We start from the raw sequence: 23235 nt of genomic DNA, 5'->3' as shown, positions 1-23235 counted from the left end.
AGCGTCCCCAGCATCGTCAAGGCCTGCATCTGAGGGTCCCCGGAGGAAGGTGGGTCGTCCACGCAAAAGACCATGAGAGTCAGCGGACCATCGCCATCTCCCAGGTCACCTGGCCTGGCACCTGGCCCCCTGGCGCAACAGCAGCACCTCATCCAATGACATTCTCTGCCACATGGACTTGCTGGTCACTGTCTGACCAATGTTGACAAAGACTGTGGCATGGACTCTGATGACTTTCAATGGCAAGGATACCATCTTCCCCTGTGAACTTTGGATTCCATACCCCCGGTACAGCACCTAATTGCATCCCCCCAAACACGTACGCCACCACCAATAAAAAAAATTGAAATCACGAGATGATGCCATCATTTAGCATTATTCCATTACATGTGTGTGTTGGCAAGTCAAACCATGCCTGAGTTTTGAAGTAACTCCAACCATGCATACCCTGGGGTCTGAGTCTGTCACAGGACACACATGGGTCACAATGTATCATCCTATACAGACATGGAGCACCATACTCACCCGTGATGGGCCCAACCAGCTGAGGGGGTGCCTGCACAACTGTGCGGACAGACCTATTTCGAAGAGCAACAGTCATGCGCAGAGGTCAGGGATCATGTGGAGTGTCCTGGGGTGGGAGTCCCAGGTATGTGTAGCCAGGTGGGAGAACTATGTCCTGCAAGCAGGAGTCAGGTGGATGTGGAGAATGGTGGTCAGGCCAAGGTTGGATGCATGGAGATGGCACAATAGGGTCTTGGATGACAGTGCCACATGGTTGTGTTGGGGGCGTGGTCGTGGGCTGCATCCTGAGTGTGGACGTGGATTGTGAATGTCATCCTGCAGATGACAGTGATCCATTGCCGCTATCCCTGTTGGACGGTGATGTGGCTGGGTTGCCGGATGTTGAAGCAGAGCTGTGCAGATGCACCCTGGATGTGGACAAGTGTCATGGGAGTTGTAAGGTACTTCTCCCTAGAGTGCAGGGTAGGATTGGACATGGATGTCGAAGTTGACCTGGGGGATGGTCTGTCTTGCCTTGAGGTGGATCGAACAGTGGACCTTGTGCATAATGCAGAGTGTTCTGAGGCCTGAGGTACAGATGCTGGTGATCAGCATAGCACATGTGAGCAAGCATTCCATGATGCACACCAGCTTGTGTGCGTGGACATTGTGTGCCTGTGCAGTGCCCTTGCGGGTGGGACAATCCGCAGATTAACACCGGAGTCGTGTACAAGTCCAGCATCAGGTGGCCAACGTGCAGCCATCTGCCAATGGATACCATGCATTATTCAATATGGGAAATGGCAAGTACTGCGTCTTTGGGGAGGGTGAGGAGCACCTGCCTGTCAAGGGGACACCAGATGATGATGAGATGCAGTGCGCATGTCATGGTGTAGAGGGGTATCCTGGACACATTGTAGACTGACACGCTGAGACATAATACCTGTGCCATGTGTCCCACAACGACACCATACTACATGCAGAGGCCTGGAGTACCACTCACATGGCCATGTTGGGGTACAGTGCCGGTGGGGAGTAGGAGGGACATGACCTGGTTGGTGTGACATGGCCTGGAAGGCGTGCCAGCGCTGTGTAGTCAGTTGGAGTTGCACACTCATTATGCAAAGGTGTTGTGTGGGCGATGAGTGCATGCCTGAGTGCATGCAACAGATGTATTGGATGGACCATGGCGTATGCGTACGGCAACACTACCATAGTGATACGGACCCTACACACGCGTGTACGGACCGTATCACCATGGCGTATGCCTACGGCGACACAACCATAGTGGTTCGGACCCTACACACGCGTGTACGGACCGTATCACCATGGCGTACGCCTACGGCGACACAACCATAGTGGTACGGACCCTACACACGCGTGTACGGACCGTATCACTGGAGTAGTGATGCCCTAGGGGCGTGGAACGCTCCGTACCTGTGTGTGTATAGTGAAATTACATAGGGGACACATGAGGGACAATTATAAGGGCCTAAATGCATGCTGGTTGTCATGGAGACCCAGTTTCAAGTTCAAATTTTTGCTCCAGGTGGCCAGCAGAAGTCGGTTGGAGACAATATACAAAGTTGCAAAGTGGTTGTTGACTTGACATCATGCTCATTTTTTATAACATGCTAAGGCACACACTGGGGTAGGTTTAAAGGGATTGGAGGAAACGTAGGATGCAAATGAGATTGACCAATCACTCTGTACTCCGGTAAATGAAACAGGCCAGCAAGGCAAATATAAGGCAGCCAGGCCCCATGAGAGAGCACTTGCCTGCACAACCTTTCATTCCACACCACTGCTGCTGCTCGTGATTCCTCTGGCACCATGTCCAGGTCTGTGGAGAGGGCCCAGCCATTCACACAGGAGGAGAACCAGGCCCTGCTGGATGTGATCCTCCCACAGTACCCTTGCCTGTATGGGAGACCAGGGGAGCAGGTGAGTGCTGACTCCATTAGCTTAGACTGTGCCCCTTTTTTGTGGCTGTCACTTCTGGCATTGTGTCCAGGTGTGACAGACATGCAATGTTCTTTAGAGTGGGTCCCAGGGGGGGGAATGCCTCATGTCTCCCATGCAGAGCATGCTGTAGTGCATGTCTGCACTCCTCACTTGCATTGTGCTCACTGTGACAATCACTGCATGGTGCATGCCACATTCAGCCTGGCTAATCCTCTTGGGAATGTTGTTTCTACAGTCCTGATGTGATTCTGTGTTCCCCCCAGGGAGACAGGTGACTGTACCCACAGATGTGTGTGAGTTGAGTGTACCTGTGGTGAGAGTGTCCAAATGATATGTTCGTCCCCTGGACATTGGTGTGTGTGTAAGTCCCCTGTCATGTGGGTGAGTGTCTATGTGGAGTGTTGCACCCCAGCTGCATGAGGGATGCATATACACTACCCATCTGATGTGAGCAGGGAGCAGTGCTGTGTGTCTGACGTGCTGAGCCTGCCCCACACCTGTGACACCCCCCGGTCTAGTGCCACATGTGCAGAGTAATGTTTGTACCCGCATTTCCCAATGGCAGTCCTGTGCCTGTGTGAGTCTGTGTACCCTGCTGAGGTTGCGCCAGTGGCCTGGGGCATGTAACTGCTTTGAGGTGCTGTACATAATCGTGGTGTAGCTTGTGATGCACAGTGTGAGCCGGGATCAGTGATTGTGTTGCACCCCTCATTCCACCTGTGTACTTTCAATGCCACGTCGTGCATTTGGCCTTCCCCCGAGGATAATGTCCCTATGATGAAGGTGCAATGATTTTGCTGCATACTATGCCCTGTTCAAACCAGCCGAATTGTTCACATGTGTGTCTCTGTGACATGTAGCAGGTGTATTGATGTTGTCTCACTTTGTCATCCTCACAGGTAGGCGTCGATGCCAAGGGTGAGAGCAGTCAGTGCCGTGAGGTCGGTGGAGGGTCGGAGGCGGCGCCTGCCCCAGGTGAGGAAACGCTGGCAGGATATCCAGTGCTGGTCCAGGAGGATCGCCCGGGTCCTGCTGGGGGACTCACCTGAGAGCCACAAGAACCGTGGGCGCCTGACCCACCAGATGAAGCGTGTGCTGGCGGTGGTCTTCCCTGACTTGGATAGGCGCCTAGCGGAGAAGCAGCAGCTGGAAGGGGGTAGGTACATGTGTGTTTGTTGTGTGTCACCAGGTTTTGGAAGTGCGCAGTTGCATGGATACACTGCCAGGGTTCATATGTGCAGTACACATCCTGTTCCCCAAAGTAAACCGGTGCTGTTCTTCCTCCCTTCCCCTCCTTGACACGTGTTCCCTGGTCTGTGTGTTGTCACTCTTGCACAAGGTCATCTAGGCTGCCAGTTAATCCAAGTGCCCAATGCTTGCAGCATCATGTGTGGGGGTGGTGTGTAACATGTGTTGGGACCTTGCCTGTGCCCTGGCCAGTTCAGTCAATGTGGGGTCCATGTTAGTTAGCACTGATGCTGAGTCCCGACATAGGAGTGTGTCTGAAAAGTGTACTGCCTTACAGCATGCATGAACAATGTTCTGGCCTCAGACATGATGTGCATGAGTGGGAGATATGCATAGTGCAGGGACGTTTACTTCTGTTGCAGTCATATCCATCCGGGACCATGGAGGAGTGTGGCCACTACAGTCCCCTGGGGCACCTTTTCCTAGGTATCATGTGTGTCATCCAACAATGTGGACATTCACTGTGTCTTCAGCATAGGTTGGGCTCTGTGGCATTGTACCCTGGCCTAATGTGTATCTACGTAAAGTGTGCTACATGTGTCCACTGTACAGGGTGACCCAATTTGGCTTGTGCATACTCACAATGGCCGGTGCCAGTGTGTTTTGGTACAACTATCTGATGATGGTTGTTTGTCAATTTTATTAGTGGCCAGGCGCACAAGGGTTAGTTCGTGTACATTCAGGATTTATTGAAGGGCATTTTAGTAATCCCTGAGTAAGAGGTGTAAGTACTTCCTCTGTGTCACTCACATTGTCTCAGGTAGGGGGGGTTTGTGCGGGAAAGGCCTACATGTCCAAACCGTATGTGTCCTTGCCAGGTCTGGCCTGTGTGTGATGATTGTCTGGACATACACTCAACATGCAGTGACCCAGTCATGTTGGGCAGGGTTTAATGTATTTGCTAAGCAGCATGTGCCAAAAGTTACAAGACATGGTTCCTGCTCATCCCTTTTTTGGCTACGGTGTGTGGTCCAGATGCTGTACTCGACTGTCCCCAGAGACTTGCTCCTCTGTCTAATTTGATATCAAGTTATTTGCTGTTGTGTCATGCTCTCCATTGTTTCTCAGTGGCATGGTGGGTCAACCAACTGTGTGGTGCAGGGCCTACATATGTGCGTAGTATTGTAGATGTTACTCATGTTGCTTTTCATGCTATGCACTGTGACCTATGTAGTTTTGAATCATGTGTCATATGTATACAGGTGTCTGATTATTTCTTGTCTCTTCACCTTGCCCACAGCATCGTCGGGGGAAACCGAGGGAGACACTGGCACGGAAATTGAGGAGGGATCCAGCAGCGGTGCCACCAGTGCTGGCGAGTCTGTCTCAGCGAGTGGCACGGAGGCGGAGGGGAGTGCGGCGGGGGACCTGTCCAGTCCCACCACCGACTATGACGCTGACGGGTCCGAGGGTGAGCTCCCTGAGAGGGCGGACGCTGCTCCCAGAGCTGAGAGCAGCACTCCATCTGTCGCCGCCCCCTCCATTCCCATCACACGCCTCCCACCTGCTTGGGTCCCTTCCGTTCGTGCTAGGCGCCAACAGGTCTCCTTCGTGCCAGGCACCGCACCCCCTGCCCCTGTCTCCCCTGCTGCCGTCAATGCCGAGTCTGTGGACATTCAGCGGCAGTTGCAGGTTGGTCAGGCATCGATGCTTACTGTCCTCCATGAGCACACCAGACTGCTGACACAGATGTTGTCGTACATGGAGGGCATGTCAGCAGCGATGTCTGATCAACGGATGTTGCTGAAGTCCATAGACTCCTCACTGACTGCAGCAGTGGATCTCCAGCAGCGCTCCGTCCCCCCCTACCCCTGCACCATCCACACTTCCTACTCCCATGCCTGTCCCACGCACACCCAGACGTCCCCATGCACGCACCCCACCAGACACAGGCAGCACACCACCAGGGAAGGCAAAGCGCACTCCTCCAGTCATGCACACACAGGAGGAAGTAGGCACACCCACTGGGTCTGGGGGCAAATGGCAGCCACGCAGCCAGAGTGGGAGTCCACATTCCTCAAGACCCACTTCCTCCAAAACCACTCCCCTTAGCTCCCCTGCCCAACAGTCAGACAAGGAGTCCTTCCTGGCCAGTCTGTCCCTCAGCCCCAGTGTGACACCACCCCGCAAGCGGTCGAGAGAGTCCCCGGGCAGGGGAGTTGAGTCCCCCCCCCTGTCCACACCCTCCCCCAGGGGAAACATCCTTTACCACGCAACCATTACAACGCGGTATGGTTACATCGTGGTTTTAACAACGCAAGTCGTTACACCGACTTGCACTGGAGGGAGCTGTAGGATAAGGAATAGTGTGAATTACTTTCCAACACCTTCCCTACTGTACGTAGACTGGAGTTGGAATAGTAATTCACACTATTCCTATGTCCAGCGCCCTCCAACGCAAGTCGATGTAACGACTTGCGTTGTTAAAACCGCGATGTAACATACCGCGTTGTAATGGTACGCGTTGTTATATCATACATCCCTCCCCCAGTAGCGCTGCAACACATCCCTCTGACCCCCCCACTCCTTGTGGCCTGTGGTTCATTCGGGTGCAGGGGAGACGCTGGGCGACCTGGCAGTAGTGTGTAGCGCCGTGCTGGAATTCACCTTTGGCGCTGCCCCACCCCCTGTGGTGGAGTCGTCCATCCCTGCATCCACAACACCTACCCTTGCCCCTCCTGTCCCTATGGTGCCTGGTCCTCCCCCCCACCTGATGCCCCCCTTCTGTGGATGAAATGGACATGTGAACTGTGCAGGCAAGCTAGGGGACACACGTCCCGATGTGTACCCCCCCAGGACTTTGCTGATGGCCTAGCCCATGGGCCTTGTAAATAGTGGACATTTAAAACAATTTATTTTGAATGCTGAATAAAGCATTTTGTTTTTCTTTTGCACACTTATGCTTTCCTGGACTTGCTGTTGGTGGTGCTGCTCCATGATTTGGGGTGGTGATAATGTGTTAGGTGTCTGGGAAATGTTGTAGTGTGCTGCTCATGGGGTGTACCCTGGTATCTGTGTGCCATCACAAGGGCTCTGCAAATAATCTTTGATCAGGTGTGCTCTTACTGTATGGTGATATTATCCCAAGGTGTGTTCCTTCCTCTGTGGACCCTGACATCTTCCCTGCAGGCTGTTTCCCAATTGTTGTGCTGAGCTGTGTCTACATATCCTGGATGTGTGACGGATCCCTTCAACTTTTGCCATGCCTTCTCAGCAATGTCTCCACCTGTATCATTTGTGGCATCCTTGGTGGTCACTGTACTAGTCTGTGGAGTATATTGACATGACTTCATGTCGATATGTTCCCTTTTACGCCCTATGCATGTGTGTACTCCCAGCCTCGCACACATGTGTTACGTGTTCTGCAGGGTCTTTGGTCACCTGACTGACAATTGTGGGCATTGTATCTGTGGGTACTCCACCCTTTTCCTTCCATGGGCGGCAACAACTTGTTGGCTGCCCCAGCACCTGTACATTCCTATCAGTCCTGGAATGTGCGTGAAAGTGTGTGTTCCCTTTGGGTCTCTTAGTTTAGTAGGGTGGCACATGAGTATACAGTCTTGTAGCATGCTCTCATTGTGTGTATTGTGCTGCCAGCACCAGGGGTGGGTATGCATGTGTCATATGTCTGGGCACTGCTGGGGGGACTCTGCACCCACCCCTCCTATGTCTGGGCACTGCTGGGAGGACTCTGCACCCACCCCTCCTATGTCTGGGCACTGCTGGGAGGACTCTGCACCCACCCCTCCTATGTCTGGGCACTGCTGGGAGGACTCTGCACCCACCCCTCATGTCTGGGCACTGCTGGGAGTGTTAGGCACCCACCCCTCCTATGTCTGGGCACTGCTGGGGGGACTCTGCACCCACCCCTCATATGTCTGGGCACTGCTGGGAGGACTCTGCACCTACCCCTCCGATGTCTGGGCACTGCTGGGAGTGTTAGGCACCCACCCCTCATGTCTGGGCACTACTGGGAGTGTTAGGCACCCACCCCTCATATGTCTGGGCACTGCTGGGGGGACTCTGCACCCACCCCTCATATGTCTGGGCACTGCTGGGAGGACTCTGCACCCACCCCTCATGTCTGGGCACTGCTGGGAGGACTCTGCACCCACCCCTCCTATGTCTGGGCACTGCTGGGGGGACTCTGCACCCACCTCTCCTGTGTCTGGGCACTGCTGGGCGTGATAGGCACCCACCCCTCATATGTCTGGGCACTGCTGGGGGGACTCTGCACCCACCCCTCCTATGTCTGGGCACTGCTGAGAGGACTCTGCACCCACCCCTCATATGTCTGGGCACTGCTGGGAGGACTCTGCACCCACCCCTCCTATGTCTGGGCACTGCTGGGAGTGTTAGGCACCCACCCCTCATGTCTGGGCACTGCTGGGAGTGTTAGGCACCCACCCCTCATATGTCTGGGCACTGCTGGGAGTGTTAGGCACCCACCCCTCCTATGTCTGGGCACTGCTGGGAGTGTTAGGCACCCACCCCTCATGTCTGGGCACTGCTGGGAGTGTTAGGCACCCACCCCTCATATGTCTGGGCACTGCTGGGAGTGATAGGCACCCACCCCTCATATGTCTGGGCACTGCTGGGGGGACCCTGCACCCACCCCTCATATGTCTGGGCACTGCTGGGAGGACTCTGCACCCACCCCTCATATGTCTGGGCACTGCTGGAAGGACTCTGCACCCACCCCTCATATGTCTGGGCACTGCTGGGAGGACTCTGCACCCACCCCTCCTATGTCTGGGCACTGCTGGGAGTGTTAGGCACCCACCCCTCATGTCTGGGCACTGCTGGGAGTGATAGGCACCCACCCCTCCTATGTCTGGGCACTGATGGGAGGACTCTGCACCCACCCCTCCTATGTCTGGGCACTGCTGGGAGTGTTAGGCACCCACCCCTCATGTCTGGGCACTGCTGGGGGGACTCTGCACCCACCCCTCATATGTCTGGGCACTGCTGGGAGGACTCTGCACCCACCCCTCCTATGTCTGGGCACTGCTGGGAGTGTTAGGCACCCACCCCTCATGTCTGGGCACTGCTGGGAGTGATAGGCACCCACCCTTCATGTCTGAGCACTGCTGGGAGTGTTAGGCACCCACCCCTCATATGTCTGGGCACTGCTGGGGGGACTCTGCACCCACCCCTCATATGTCTGGGCACTGCTGGGAGGACTCTGCACCCACCCATCATGTCTGGGTACTGCTGGGAGGACTCTGCACCCACCCCTTCTGTGACTGGGCACTGCTGGGAGTGATAGGCACCCACCCCTCATATGTCTGGGCACTGCTGGGGGGACTCTGCACCCACCCCTCCTATGTCTGGGCACTGCTGGGAGTGTTAGGCACCCACCCCTCCTATGTCTGGGCACTGCTGGGAGGACTCTGCACCCACCCCTCATATGTCTGGGCACTGCTGGGAGTGTTAGGCACCCACCCCTCATGTCTGGGCACTGCTGGGAGTGATAGGCACCCACCCCTCATGTCTGGGCACGCTGGGAGTGTTAGGCACCTACCCCTCATATGTCTGGGCACTGCTGGGGGGACTCTGCACCCACCCCTCCTGTTAGACCCGGCCCTCGTAACATAGCCATACCTGACCCCTGCACCTCACACAGCCCCCGAGCTCACGGCCTAGCCGATCCTTCCCACCAGAACACACACACCCGACCCGGACTTCCCCGTCCGTGGCCTTCCTCCTTTCGGCCACACCGGGTCCGCATGCCCACTTCATGCACCATGATGGCCGCCCGACCCCAGCGCGACCCTGGCCTAGAGGCGCCACTCCGGCTGGGGGACATCGCGCTCCCATTGGGATGGGAGAGGGAGGAGCAGTTTCCATCGCACCTCTGAGCTTCCCTGGGAAGGTGGGTTTCGATCGGCCCTCCGGCCTCCCCGAGGGCTGGCTCCACGCCTGCTGGGTGTCTGGGACTCCTCCCGACCCGGCCCTGAAAGGATCAAAAGACAATGGCAGGAAACCCCGACAAGCGGCCCCCAGGTGACAAGACCCCTGCCTGCACAGACTCCGGACATCAAAGAGGGGTCGTCCTATAACAAGGGGTGCTCTGGGACTGTCCGGCAGATTCGCCTTTGGAAACACCTGAGCCCTGCTGAGTGACTCGCGGCTCCTTGAAAATCGTAAGACCTCCGAACTTGTGCTTGAGCCCTGCTGAGTGACTCGCGGCTCCCTGAAGATCGTAAGACCTCCGAACTCGTGCTTGAGCCCTGCTGAGTGACTCGCGGCTCCCTGAAGATCGTAAGACCTCTGAACTTGTACCTGAGCCCTGCTGAGTGACTCGCGGCTCCCACAGACTCTCTTGGTCCCGCCGGACCCCACGACGACAAGCGTATCCCCCAGCTCGAGGATTGTGAGCTGTGCGCCGGGTACACTCCTGCATTTGATCCATATCCCCAAAGACTGTCCCGCTACCTCCTACCCCCCTCCAAGACTCTGTGAGCCCGCGCTCCACTTGTATATATTTGCCTTGCTGATCATAAAGATCCTACAACTCCGATCTGATAAAGATTTATTCTTAAGCACTCCCGGTGTGGTGTCTCTTTGTCGTGTGGTGCCGAGTGTACGATCCTAGATACGAGATTCCTCCCCTGAGGAGTCTCCCGCCAGTGCCCGGCTACGATACCTCGAGGGTTGGTCTCAGGATAATCAGGGCCCCCCTCCGGGCTCCTCTGAGGTCGCCTTCTAACACCTCCTATGTCTGGGCACTGCTGGGAGGACTCTGCACCCGCCCCTCCTGTCTGGGCACTGCTGGGAGGACTCTGCACCCACCCCTCCTATGTCTGGGCACTGCTGGGGGACTCTGCACCCACCCCTCCTATGTATGGGCACTGCTGGGAGTGATAGGCACACACCCCTATGTGTCTGTCCACAGGCGTGGTACGAACCGTACCCACGTCCTACGGCCTGGGTACGGCCCATACCACCATTGCATTGGCCATGTAGGGGTACACTTGGTACGGGCTGTACCCACGTCCCACAGGCATGGGTACGGCCCGTACCACCATTGCAGTGGCGATGTAGGGGTACACTTGGTACGGGCCGTACCCATGTCTTTGAGGTATGGGTACGGGTCGTACCCCCATTGTTGGGGTGCCGTAGGGGTACGTACCGTACCCATGCCTTTAGGACGTGGGTACGGCCCGTACCAAGCGTACCCCTACATGACCCTGCCCCCCCCTTTGCCCCTGGGTGTTGTTCTGACCTTCTGCGGCGTCTGCGTCGGTTCCTGTACACCAGGTGGACTGCAATGAGGGCCGGGATGACACGTAGGTTTGGGTCCATGGCTGTCCGTCGCGTACAGGTGCTCCTTGTGCGCGTCGTCCTGATTTCCCGACAGTTTTTGGCTCCCGTAAAATATTGTCCGTGCGGAGTGACGTCGGTACGAATCGTACTTGCTGGTTCGTGAAACGCTGCCTGACTCCGTCCGGACGTCACGTCCGCGGTGTCCCGGATCGGAATTGTGGGTATTTTTTGTTCGGTCGGTGTTTTTTACGAATCGTACACAAATGGTGTCTGCGTACGATTCGTACTTGCATGTTTGTGAGGTATTTCGACCGGGTACGAGTCGGACGGAGAAAACGCTCCGTCCGACGGTTCGTACCCGGTTTATCCAGGATCGGAATCGACCCCTATATAGGTGTTAGGAAGGGAGTTTCCAGCCTCTTACTAACACCAAGCACCACCGGGAGGGACAGGTTTACACAGGACAGGAAAGGACACCTGGGGCAAGGCCTGGTGCTCATCTGGCCGTTTTCGGTGGCCTGGGCATAACTCCATGATGGCGATGGACAAAGCGGCTGTGCATACTTTAGGAGCTGCAAGTGAGGCCGACCTCCTCAGGCCTGGTGTGCTTGACTAGGCCTGGGCCAGCATGCAGCGCCTGACTCGCTTTGCTCTCCGGTGGGGTTGCCACTATGGTGGGAACCTGCCTATCAGAGCAGGAGGCCGGGAAAAAAGTGGTGCATGGGGATGAGTGTGTGGTTGCTACAGGTGAGGATGAGCTGATTCTTGACTATGATAAAGCCAGCGATGAGTGAGAAGAGGGTGAGCTGCGTGATGATGAGGATGTGGGAATGCCATTGGGGTGGCGTATAAGGAAGGAGCAGGTACCAGGCGAGGTGGTGTTTTGCAGATGTTAAGTGTGGACAAGGCGAGTGCCACGAACAAAGGGGCTTGGAACAGCTGTGGACATCGCAAAAAGGAGAACGGTGCCTTGCCGACAGGTAAAGGTGATTAGTGGGTAGTGTGGGATACTGAGGACTATAGAACTGGGGTTAAATCTTGCTGGTCGGTGGGCGTGGGTGATGGCGTTTTGGATGATGCAAAGGTTTCTATGAAAGACGATTTGGTCATACAAGTGACACCCAAATGGGTTGGTAGCAGCAAGAAAGCTGAAGGTAAAGGGGTCCAGACGGACGACACTGGTGGACATGGTGCGGCCAGTGGGGCATATGGGACTGAGGAAGATAAACACAAGAAAATAAGTACTATATATGGTTTGGCGATGCCCCTGATGTTTGTCTGACAAGACTAAGTATAGAATTTGGAAAAACGAGTACGTTGACAATTTCAAGCTGCTGCATAGAGAAATTCAGGCAAAGGAGTGGTCCAAAGAGGAGGAGTGGGAATTGACTAGGAGGCCTAGAGTCCCTATAAACATGGAAAATTGGACGTCAGAATTTTTGATTTATGTCAGCATCTACTGTGAGTGCCACACTGACAGGGCAATTGCATTACTGAAGAACATGGACATCATTTGTAAGGCACAAATGCACTTTGGGGGCTATGCCTGGCTTAGCTACAATGAAGAGTTCAGGGCCAGGGTGAGCCTTAATCCTCAAATTACTTGAGGGAGGTTGATTCTGAACTGTGGATGCAGTAGATGTCTTCCACTCAAACCATGTCCTCTACGAATACCGCAAGTGGCCCACCCGTTACTTAGCGGTATTTTCAGCGCAACCCTGCTCAACAGGGAGCAGGTTATACTCAGAAGCCAACTGGAACCGGTACTGGGGCGTGTTGGAATTTCAATAAGGGAGCCTGTTCCCGACACCCATGCAAATTCAAGCATGAATGCTCCAAGCGCAAGGGAAGGCACCCACTCACACAATGTTTCATACTGGCCAGCCAGCGGAACAATGAAGGCCTCTAGAGAACGAGGGCAAAGGTCAGTCTGGAACTAAGGGCCCCTACATCAATTAAGGTGGAGGCCATGGTCCCTTGACTCTCCGTGTATCCAGACAGAGGCAGCATTGCGTTGGGAATGGGATTTCATGGAAGGGTTTTGGGTGGGGTACCAGGGAGCTAGGGGTCGCATGTGGGTGGACAACTTGAAATCGACCAGGGAACTCCCTCAGGTGGTAGCGGCAACTTGGAAAAGAGGTACCTGAAGGTAGAGTGATGGGCCCTTTCTTTCAGTGGCCCCTGGCTGATCTGATCATTTCTCCACTGGGGGTAGTGCCAAAAAAAGGGCTGGAGGAATTCAGGATGATCCACCATTTATCTTGGCTGTGGGCATGTCAGCCAATTACCTCATTGCGGGCGAAGATACCATGGTGCTGTACGCCTCTGTGGACAATGCTATTTGCCTGGTGCAGTACTGTGGGCAGGGGGCTGAACTAGCAAAGTGCGACATAAAGTCTGCTTTTAGGTTGTTGCCTGTGCCCATACACCCTGCTGACTTTTCGTTGCTAGGCATGCAATTTGGGGCACCATCCATGTGGACAAGGTTTTGCCAAAGGGGTGTGTCATTTCCTGTGCATTGTTTGGGTCAAGACTGATTTGCATATGGCTTGGTTCAGAATTCAGAACAATGTCATACATTCACCTGAGTGCAGAGATTTGGGCCTAAATCCATTGTTTTTTTGCTCACCATGCCATTCCAGTTTGGGCCCAGCCATATGCAAATCAGTCTTGACCCAAACTGGAATGGCATGGTGAGCAAAAAAGCGATGGAATGCATGACATTGTTCTGCATTCTGTCCATCAATTATTCTTTTTGCATGTCACTCCGAGTGGGACGGGTATGCCCAGACATGGGTCCCGTGCTCTCCATGCCACTGGAGTCAAGCTAGCCTGGCTGCTTGCATCCAGAATCTTCCTTTGAGAAATATTGTGACATCATTCAACAGATGTCGCCATTACATGATGGTCAAAGAGGACACTAGGCACTGGAAAAACAGTAAGTCAAGTTCACAGGCAACTATAAAAAAGATGATTCATTCTGAATCGGTTGTACCCTAGCAGAGCATGCATTTAGTGCAAAGTAAGTAACACAATGCACTGTAAATATGTTGTAGTGAGTTCTTTCTTTAATGTTTCCTCTGGTTTCAAAGAAAAATAGATAAACAACTTACTTTTCGTCCATTACATGGCAGGATTTCGTCAAAGCTTTAAGGCAAAGGATATTAATTAAAATCAGCAGTTCTTATGCGCAGTCAAAAAATTGTTGTTGGACTTGGCCCTTTTTGCAGGTTCATCCTAAACTTTTTGCCTTTCTCCTAGCCTTTTCTGTGACCTGGTGTTGGTGGTTTTGGCCTCTGGGCACTTTAGCACTGCTGTCCAGTGTAAAATGCGTGCAATCTCTGTGTTACATTTGGTAAGGTTGGCCTGCCCTCCCATAGGAATGCATTAGGGATTCCCTGATAGGTGTGTCAGTGGTAATTCCTGATATGAGAGGAGCAGCGTGGTCGAGTTTAGTACGTATGGAATTGTAATATTAAATGCTGCACAATAGTGTGCGCAGATTTATGATGATTATTTGAGAAATGCCACTTTTAGAAGTTGGCATTTCTGTGTGCTATGTGACTGCCTGTCTGATGTGAATTGCATGTCTGGCTTGTGAGTGACAGGGGCTGGGAGGTGTGTGTGGCTCCAGGAGGGGCAGGGTGAGTCAGCACTAGGCTGAATGGGACATCTGCATTGGGAATAGTGGGAGGAGTAATCCCCTGACCCTGAATAGGACTGTGCCCAGTGTGTACAATGCTGGCTCTGCCCCCTGTGGTGTGTCTTATCACCTAGCCCCCACCTGACAAATGGAGAAGAGGAGCTTGGTAAACAAAGTGCTCCAATTCCCCCTGAACCAGTTACATCTGGTTCCCCCATGCCCTGCACTGCAGACAAAGGAATGCCTGGTATAAATGTAGGGGTTGTGACCCCATGAATTGTTTCTGTCCTGCTTGTGATTGTTCCTGAACCTTCTGGGGCGTGCTGCTGCTGGGGCCCAGGAGGAACTGCCATGAGGGCTTGCCTCCCTGGGCCCTGCATTGCCCCCTTGATCCCTAAGGACTTTTTGGGACCTCTTGTGCCCTGTGAGCGCTTTATTTTTATCTGCCAAAGAGAAGGAGCACGAGGGCTCCGCAGCACTGCGAACTTTTCCGAGGGAATCCCGACGTGGGGATTCCGCCTAATGGAGGGGAGAGAAGCGGGATCCCACCCCGCATTTTGCCTGCTTAGCGGGAGCCTACCCCGCTTTATGGATATCGAAAATTGCGGGTGCCCACCCCGCTTATGATTTTAAATATGCGGGTGCCCACCCCGTGTTGTTTGACTTAGTGGGAGCCCACCCCGCGTTTTCCTGTAGTGAATCACCGCCGGGGCCCGATTCAGCGCTGGAAGTCAAGCGCGTCTGCCTGTCCTGGGGCGGACCCTATGGCCAGAAGGAGGAAGTCCCGCCTGCCGAGGGAAGCCTGTCAGAGCCTCGCGGGCTCCGCGCTGGAGTCCCATGTCCCTGGAGAGGGACCGGGTGAAGGAGAGCCTGGTCAGGCCGGCCTGGGGTGTGGGCCGGCCCACCTTCTGCCAACACCAGAAGAGCGGAGTCCAGAGAAGGACAGAGAGCCCCCGAGGAGTGGGGGCTCTCCTGCACATGCTGCCCGGGACCGGAGTCCCCAACCAAACAGTCCGGTGAGAGGAGCCTGGTGGGGAGGGGGTGTGTGTCGAGGCACGCTATCAGTACCTGTTTCCGTAGTTGCTCCCCTGAGGCACAGAGGTGCCAGAGCCTCATTGAGTATTTGCAACGGTACCTCCATGGCGAACCGCTGCAATGATGGGGCCAATTTTATTTAGAGAGCCCAGTGGGGGCCCCGAGGGCACAGTTGTGCCAGGGCCCATTTACTTTCCTCACAGCTGCACCGCACCAGAGCGGGCAGCTGCAACGTTTGGCAGCCTACTTGTTTATAGAGTCCCAGTCGGGCTCTCAGGGCACAGTCGGTGCCAGTGCCTAATTTTCTTCTTCACAGCTGCACGGCAATTAGCGTCAGCTGTAATGTTTAGGCCAATATTTCTTTGGGGGCATTTTTGAATGAGATAGGAGTGAGATACACTCCTCTACCTCAGCGCAATTGCGCACGTCGATTCTGCTGCATTGGCAGCCGCCCTGACATTGGGACATAGGGCATTTGAGCCCTCTAAAAAGGCCAGTTGGCCAGGGGGACTGTTAGTTTGATAGGGTGCCAGGCCCTAATGTGATTTATGTGGTGCGCAGGAAATGTGATTCATTTACTGTGATTTATGCACCCTGTGTTATGCCTCTAAATGTGTTTTATGTATGAGGTTATTTGCATACTGTGGTTTATGCTTGTGAGGTTATCGTGTACTGTGAGTTATGCCCCCAATGTGAGTTATGCTTAGGAGGTTATGGTCTAATATGTTTAGGCTTATGAGGTTGGCGCATAATGTATTTTACGCCTGAGGTGATATGGTGCATAATATGGTTTGCGTTACAGGATGATGCTGAGTACAGTGTTTTCCAGTAATTACTGGTTGTGTTCTACACTTATTATATGTTCTACATTTACTATGTTCACTTTGTGATGGCTCTGACAGTGGTCCAAGTGGTCCTGGCATGTGTATATAATCCCCTGTAAATATTGCCTAGTGTCAGGTGGCACAGTGTATATTGTGTGATTACTATTCTATGTGTTTATGATAATACAAAGGCTATTTTTGATATAACCTTGTTTGGAGTTCCTTTTGTGGTGAACCTAGTGTGTTGTTGCTGTGAGTGTGTTGCGCAAATGCTTTACACATTGCATCTGGGATATGCCTGACTGCTCTTGCCAGGCTACCAAGGGGGTGAGCAGGGGTAATCTTCAGCGTGTAACTCCCTTACCCTGACTAGAGTAGTGGTTTCTGCCTGGCTTAGGCGCAAGACCTAGCCAACCAGAAATCCCATTTCTAACAACTGTAATACTATATACACAGATCACTTGTCTATAGTATACCTGTTTATTTTGTGATGAATACCAACGTCTTTGTAGCTATGAAGAAGAAATATTAAAGAAGGATAGTTTCTGGGGCAGTGACAGGATAATGGGAATAGCAATGTAAGCAGAAGACTACATTCAGGAAGTGTATGGAAGAGAAAATCATGTAGGTTATTAGAATTTAGAAGGATGATTGTGGGTGTCCACTCCTTGGGAAAGGATCAGTGGGTGATTCTGGATTCTGAACTATTCACTCATTATTATAAAAATTCCATATAATGTCCTTCAGGTTACTACAAAACTGCCACGTATTACCCAGTTGCGTAGCTAGACCTACTGCCACTGGGGGCGGACCCTTAGTTTGCCGTCCAGTGCAGGAAAGCGCGGGGTGGCACCGCCGGACAACTTTTTAGGGGAGCGGAGCAGATAGAGGACTTGTTCTAGGGGCGAGGGATGGTGGTAGTCGACAGATACGACTTGCTCACCTCCGCTGCCCCCAAAAACAGTTCCACCCCTTAGCTACGCCACTGGTATTACCATATGGAAGAGATCGATATGTTCAGGTACTGCTAGTATGCTATTACACCCGTTAGTTAGCAATGGTTAACTATTATCTCAGGAGGACAACGGAGTCCAAAGTCAAGGATTATTAACACATGGGCACCGCAGAGCCTTGCACAACCTGGTGAGAAACCAACACCTGGCCGCACACCTGATATAAATACAGCAAACTGCAAACACCAAGCCCCCATCTTGGACCTCCACGTTCTTGTTATTAAGGTAGGTGTGAAAGTATTGCTTACTAGAATAGACAGCTTATTTCTTTCTGACACAGTTTAGGGAAATGAAAGAGCATATACGAGAAACGAGGATTGGCAAAGACAATAGGTGAGATTTTAATGTTCCAACATATGTAAACACAGGCATTCACAAATGATGTTTAGGTGCGTCCCATGCATACGTGTTGTTTGTCAGGGTACAGCCTGCCCTACTGGCTTTGTCAATGGTAGAGAAACAATAGCACCTTTTTACCGTGATGCTATTAGAAGATAATTGAATGCGGGAAATAGTTTGATGAATGACTGTACTTCTCAGATGCAAAATAGTCCCTCATACATTTCAATGAAAGCACTTCCTCGAAGGAGGAATGCTTCACCAAACAGTCAAACGGAAGAGGCGAGACATCTGGGTGTAGCCAACGCCCACTCTAGGTATATTTTAAACAATCTGTAACAAAATGTCTTGCAGAAGGCCACACGACCTAAAAAACCTTCACACGTATGTTACAATGTATTTTTGTGGCTGATTTGCTCGCAGAATATATTTACAGCTGCATTTGAATAGTTTAGCTTGGTTCAGCATTTGTCTTCAATACTTAGGTTCAGTTCCTTGCAGACATCTTTATGGAGAATTAACTGGCCATTTGACCCGTATTAGAAACTCTTCATAATAGAACATGTCTTCCGCTTTGTGTTTTCCAAATGTCACTGTTGGATCTGTCTTCACAGTGTATCTGAACGTCAAATTGGTTGACAGTGGTTCAGACGCTTCCTGCTCACCTCTGTGTGCTTCTTAACGTCCAAACCTGCCACGGCCACAATGCTCTTTTATCTGTCTGTGATCGATAAATTGAGTCCCGATAAAGGGACAATAGTAACACCTGTTCTATATAGCACACAGAAACGATCAAACGGTGGAATTAGTGAAAACATGTTTTCTGATTACGCCCTTTGGTTTGCCTTTAAAATGTGTCAGACAATGGAACCTTCTACACATCAAAAATGCACACTGTTAGTAAGCTCACATTTGGATGTTAGAACCGACTCCCAACATGAGGGTGGACGGAGATCCACCAGCAGCCGGGACGGGTTGCACCGCAGTTTCTAAACCCTCATACCTCTTTCACCTCCACATTCGGTACTGTGCCGACCTCTCCACTCCATTAAAGTACCATTTCCTCCCTCTCCTCCCATTTGGTTGTCCAGAACTCCTGCATGGACACTGACCCCTCATCCAAAAACCTAATCAAGTTTTTATAATTTTCCATCCTTTTCATCCAAAACATAAAGTGCTCACACCCTGCAAACTTCATTACCTTTGATTATCCTAATCATATCACCTTATTAAATAACCCAACCCCTCCCGCCACCTGCCAACACGGAAATCACAGGTATGACATTGGGATTGTTCACTTTTTACCTACGTTCTTCCAAATATTCAATCTTAGACAGAGGCGGCGTTTGGACTTTACAATTTTGGGATGCAAAAAGGCACCTGAATTTCACTGAACAAGCAAGCCTTACATCCCCTAAGGGTTTACATGGAGGATTCTCCCTGCAGATATATTTAATTAAATCGAAGCCATTTGTACACCATCATTTGCAAATTAATTGCCAAATGAGACATTTTTCCACAAGGTGTAAATAATCTGAGTGCAACATTTGTTGTATCAATCTAAACTTTTTTAAGATATACGTAATATCTTTTTCACTTCTATATTCCACCTCCTTTCATTTCTTCATCCTACCCCTCGAAAAAGATTCTCATTCAAATGTTATGATATAAAATCTGTTAGGGAGATGCAGGGTGGAAAAACTGAAAAACTGCATAGATCGCTTAAACTCAGGCAATAGCCAGCAGAGGTTATCCTCGCATTAGACACACCCAGAGATTGGAGCTACCGCTCCGCGTTTTAGTACACAGATTTTCTATAGTGGTTCATACTGAGAGTTAGCCTGTCACTCATTGGTTCCACATTAGACACAGTGGCCCTATTCACAAAGGTATATTTACAGATGTAGGTTTACTGTTGTGAACATTTACTCCTGCTCGTAGGTGAAAGTCTACATTTTCACCATTTGCACCTAAGTGCAGACTTACAGTATATCCTATACCAGTTATACTCAAAGTACGGCCTTGGGGGCCACTTGCGACCCTCTTGACCTTTAAATGTGGCCCCCTGGTAAACAGCAGCACGAGCTGCTGTTTAGTTGCTAAACACTAATATTCAGAACATTTTTTAACCCCTTGGCTGCGGCAGGAATTCCGCCGCAGCGCTGGGGGGGGTTTGGGGGCAGCGCGGTGGGGCTGTGCTCATGACGGAGCCACTCCGTCATGAGTCACGGTTGAGCTGTGCTCATGATGGAGTGGTTCCGTCACGACTCCGCCCACTGCGCTAATTGCCCGCACAGGCGGGGAATTAGCGCCGCGTGGGCGGAGCGGCGGCCAACGGCCGCAGCATGACGGAACCACTCCGTCATGAGCACACGGCACCCGTGGCTCATGACGGAGTGGTTCCGTCATGAGCGGGGAAGGGGTTAAATAAACAGGCAAACATTTATTAACCCACAAATAAATGCTTTCCCATTTATTTAACATTTTTGTAGCCCTCCTTACACAATCTTCGACCCACCCGGACTCCCTACCACCACATTGCTGGCATCAATGCGGCCCTTGGTCACACCACAGACCGTACTTTGTGGCCCTGGGCAAATGTTTGCAAGTAGCCATGTCCTAAACCCAGGGGGTGGACACATCTTAGACTGCATTTCTGAGTGTACCGTCACTAACAGCAACTTTTTACATGGAGATTGAAAACACCGTCACTGGGGCAGAGATCTCCCTCTGGTAAACTATAGGGAAACATTTATTTATTCATAAATGTATTATCAATATTTTAATGCATAATAAAAATGTAAATTGATTTAAAATAGTTATTGTTAACCTGGAGCCACTAAAATGTTACACCACATTTACTCATTAAACTAAATGTATATTAGATAATTAATATATATTAACTTAATTAATAAATGTTATTTTTTCATCAAAATAAAAATACAATCCCACTAGCATTCTATATTGAAGTAATATTAAGCAAAAGGAATTCAAAGTTTTTTTATTCATTTGATTTAATCTTACATTTTAATAAACATTTAATAGAGTAATTACTTTATTTAAAAAAATAAGTTAATTATTATTTGTTTTTGTAAAATATGTAATTTTTAAGTAAATCTAACTTTTTAATAACAAAAACAAATCTATATATTTCAGGGTAGATTTATCAAAAATATCACGTAACGCAGCGCAACAAAATACCTTGCTGCACTGCGTTGTGTGAAAGGAAGAGGGCAGGAATGCTCCATATTTAACATTACGTGGTGCATTCCTGTCCTCTCCTTGAGCAGGCACGCTATGTGCTACCTAGCGCCAATGCAAGCCCCCTTGCACCATGATGCAAGGGACTTACATAGCAGGAACGATTGTTATTGTGCAGGAAGGGACATCTTGCTGCATAAGAACGATCCTTTGAGGCTTTTTCTTCTTTCTATGTGATCAGCACACGTAGAAAGAAGAAAAACAAGGAGAAATAACAATATTTCTCCATGTTACAACTCCCCTGGGAAGGTGTAGCATTTTGACGCATACCCAGGTCTACCACTCATGATAAATCTGGGAATTTGCCAAAATCCATGGGTGAATGCATGGGAACACCCACGTTCCACCAATGGAACGCCTTCCCAGGCTAGAGTACCTCAAGGCACCGGCTTGCACTGCCTTGCGCTACTCCAGATTTACCAAGCCAAGCAGGGAAAAACAAGGTGTCCTTGTGTAGCTTGGTAAATCTCCTTCTAGATTTTGCATCACCCTGCACCCCCTTGCATGGTGCAAGGGCGAAGCAAAACCTTTGAAAAATCTGGCCGTTAATATAAATTATTATATAATATTATTTCCTGTGGGTTGTTATATTAAGTGAGTTGCACTATCTGTGAGTGGCCATGTGTGGTGCTAGACTTACTCCGAAGCTGGACTGTAGTACATTTACTACTGTTTTGTGACTTTTGAGCTGTAGTAACCTTAGAAGTGTAGTTTGTAAATTGCAGTTTGTTTGTTGCCCATTTAAAGTTGTGTTTCTCTATCAGGCTTGCGTGATGATCTTAGACGTTGGTAGAGCTTCACCTTTTCCCAAATTCTCTTTTTATAATGAGAAGTGGAGAAAATCTGCTATTATTCCATTGTGGCCTGGCATGGATGTTTCTAAATTAGTAAGAGTGGGTAGAATATCTTCCCGCATAAATATTATTTTACAGTCTCCTGCAGGAGTAGCAACTCTTTTTATTAGGTCCATTTGATGCATGCCAGCTGCAAGTGTTCTAGAGCTAACAAGAACAGTGGTGACAGAGGACAGCCCAGGTGAATACCACGGTGGATGTGAAAGGGGTACGATGAACAACCTTATTCAATTTCCTATGCTGTAGGGGCATTATACAGTCACTACACTTTGGCAATAAAGTGTGTGCCTAATCTTGCTCTGTGCCTTGCGTTGAACATTGAGTCCCATTCTATCCTGTCAAATGCCTTTTTGGGGTCCAGTGGTACAAAAGGGGGTGGTGATGGACGGAGCACCAGAACCAATCAAACACTCACACCCAGTCAAGAGATCTGGGTTTGATCCATCACCGTTCTTTAGCCCACTCTGCCACCCCAGTTCAGACATGGCCATATGCAAATCAGTCTGACCCTGAGCCTCATGGGAACAGTCCAGCCCGAACTGCCAAGCCATGCCTTCCCTGGACTGGAAACAAGCTTCCTAGGACCGGTTTCTGGCATTTCAGCCGTCTTCAGCCAGGCTTGCTTGAATCCAGTGGCAAAGTGGGCAAGGGACTCACGTCTGAGCATACCCTGCCAACTTATGGCGAACAAAGCGGTACAAAAGGGGGTGGTGATGGACGGAGCATCAGAACCAATCAAACACTCCCACCCAGTCAAGAGATCTGGGTTTGATCCATCACCGTTCTTTAGCCCACTCTGCCACCCCAGTTCAGACATGGCCATATGCAAATCAGTCTGACCCTGTGCCTCATGGGAACAGTCCAGCCCGAACTGCCAAGCCATGCCTTCCCTGGACTGGAAACAAGCTTCCTAGGACCGGTTTCTGGCATTTCAGCTGTCTTCAGCCAGGCTTGCTTGAATCCAGTGGCAAAGTGAGCAAGGGACTCACGTCTGAGCATACCCTGCCAACTTATGGCGAACAAAGAGGTACAAAAGGGGGTGGTGATGGACGGAGCATCAGAACCAATCAAACACTCACACCCAGTCAAGAGATCTGGGTTTGATCCATCACCGTTCTTTAGCCCACTCTGCCACCCCAGTTCAGACATGGCCATATGCAAATCAGTCTGACCCTGTGCCTCAAGGGAACAGTCCAGCCCGAACTGCCAAGCCATGCCTTCCCTGGACTGGAAACAAGCTTCCTAGGACCGGTTTCTGGCATTTCAGCCGTCTTCAGCCA

The 23235-nt window shown here is 51.2% G+C and overlaps 1 protein-coding gene across 3 annotated transcripts in view; it reads left to right on the top strand.

Moving 5' to 3' along the window:
• Window positions 1-23235, top strand: part of LOC146821236 (uncharacterized) — a 172636-nt gene that overhangs the window by 60897 nt on the left and 88504 nt on the right. The window contains exon 1 of one of the 3 annotated variants that reach the window (XM_085612179.1): window positions 17616-17726. The exons of 1 other annotated variant lie outside the window; for it this stretch is intronic. The gene's annotated coding sequence lies outside the window, so the exon portion shown is untranslated. Of the gene's footprint in view, window positions 1-17615; window positions 17727-23235 lie in introns of those variants that run through there. One more of the 3 variants, XM_085612180.1, reaches the window with a different exon arrangement.

The sequence above is a fragment of the Triturus cristatus genome, chromosome 6 (assembly GCF_964204655.1).
Source record: "Triturus cristatus chromosome 6, aTriCri1.1, whole genome shotgun sequence".
NCBI lineage: Eukaryota > Metazoa > Chordata > Amphibia > Caudata > Salamandridae > Triturus > Triturus cristatus.
Note: the sequence above shows the minus strand (reverse complement) of the source record. Positions and strands in the feature narration are given on the sequence as shown.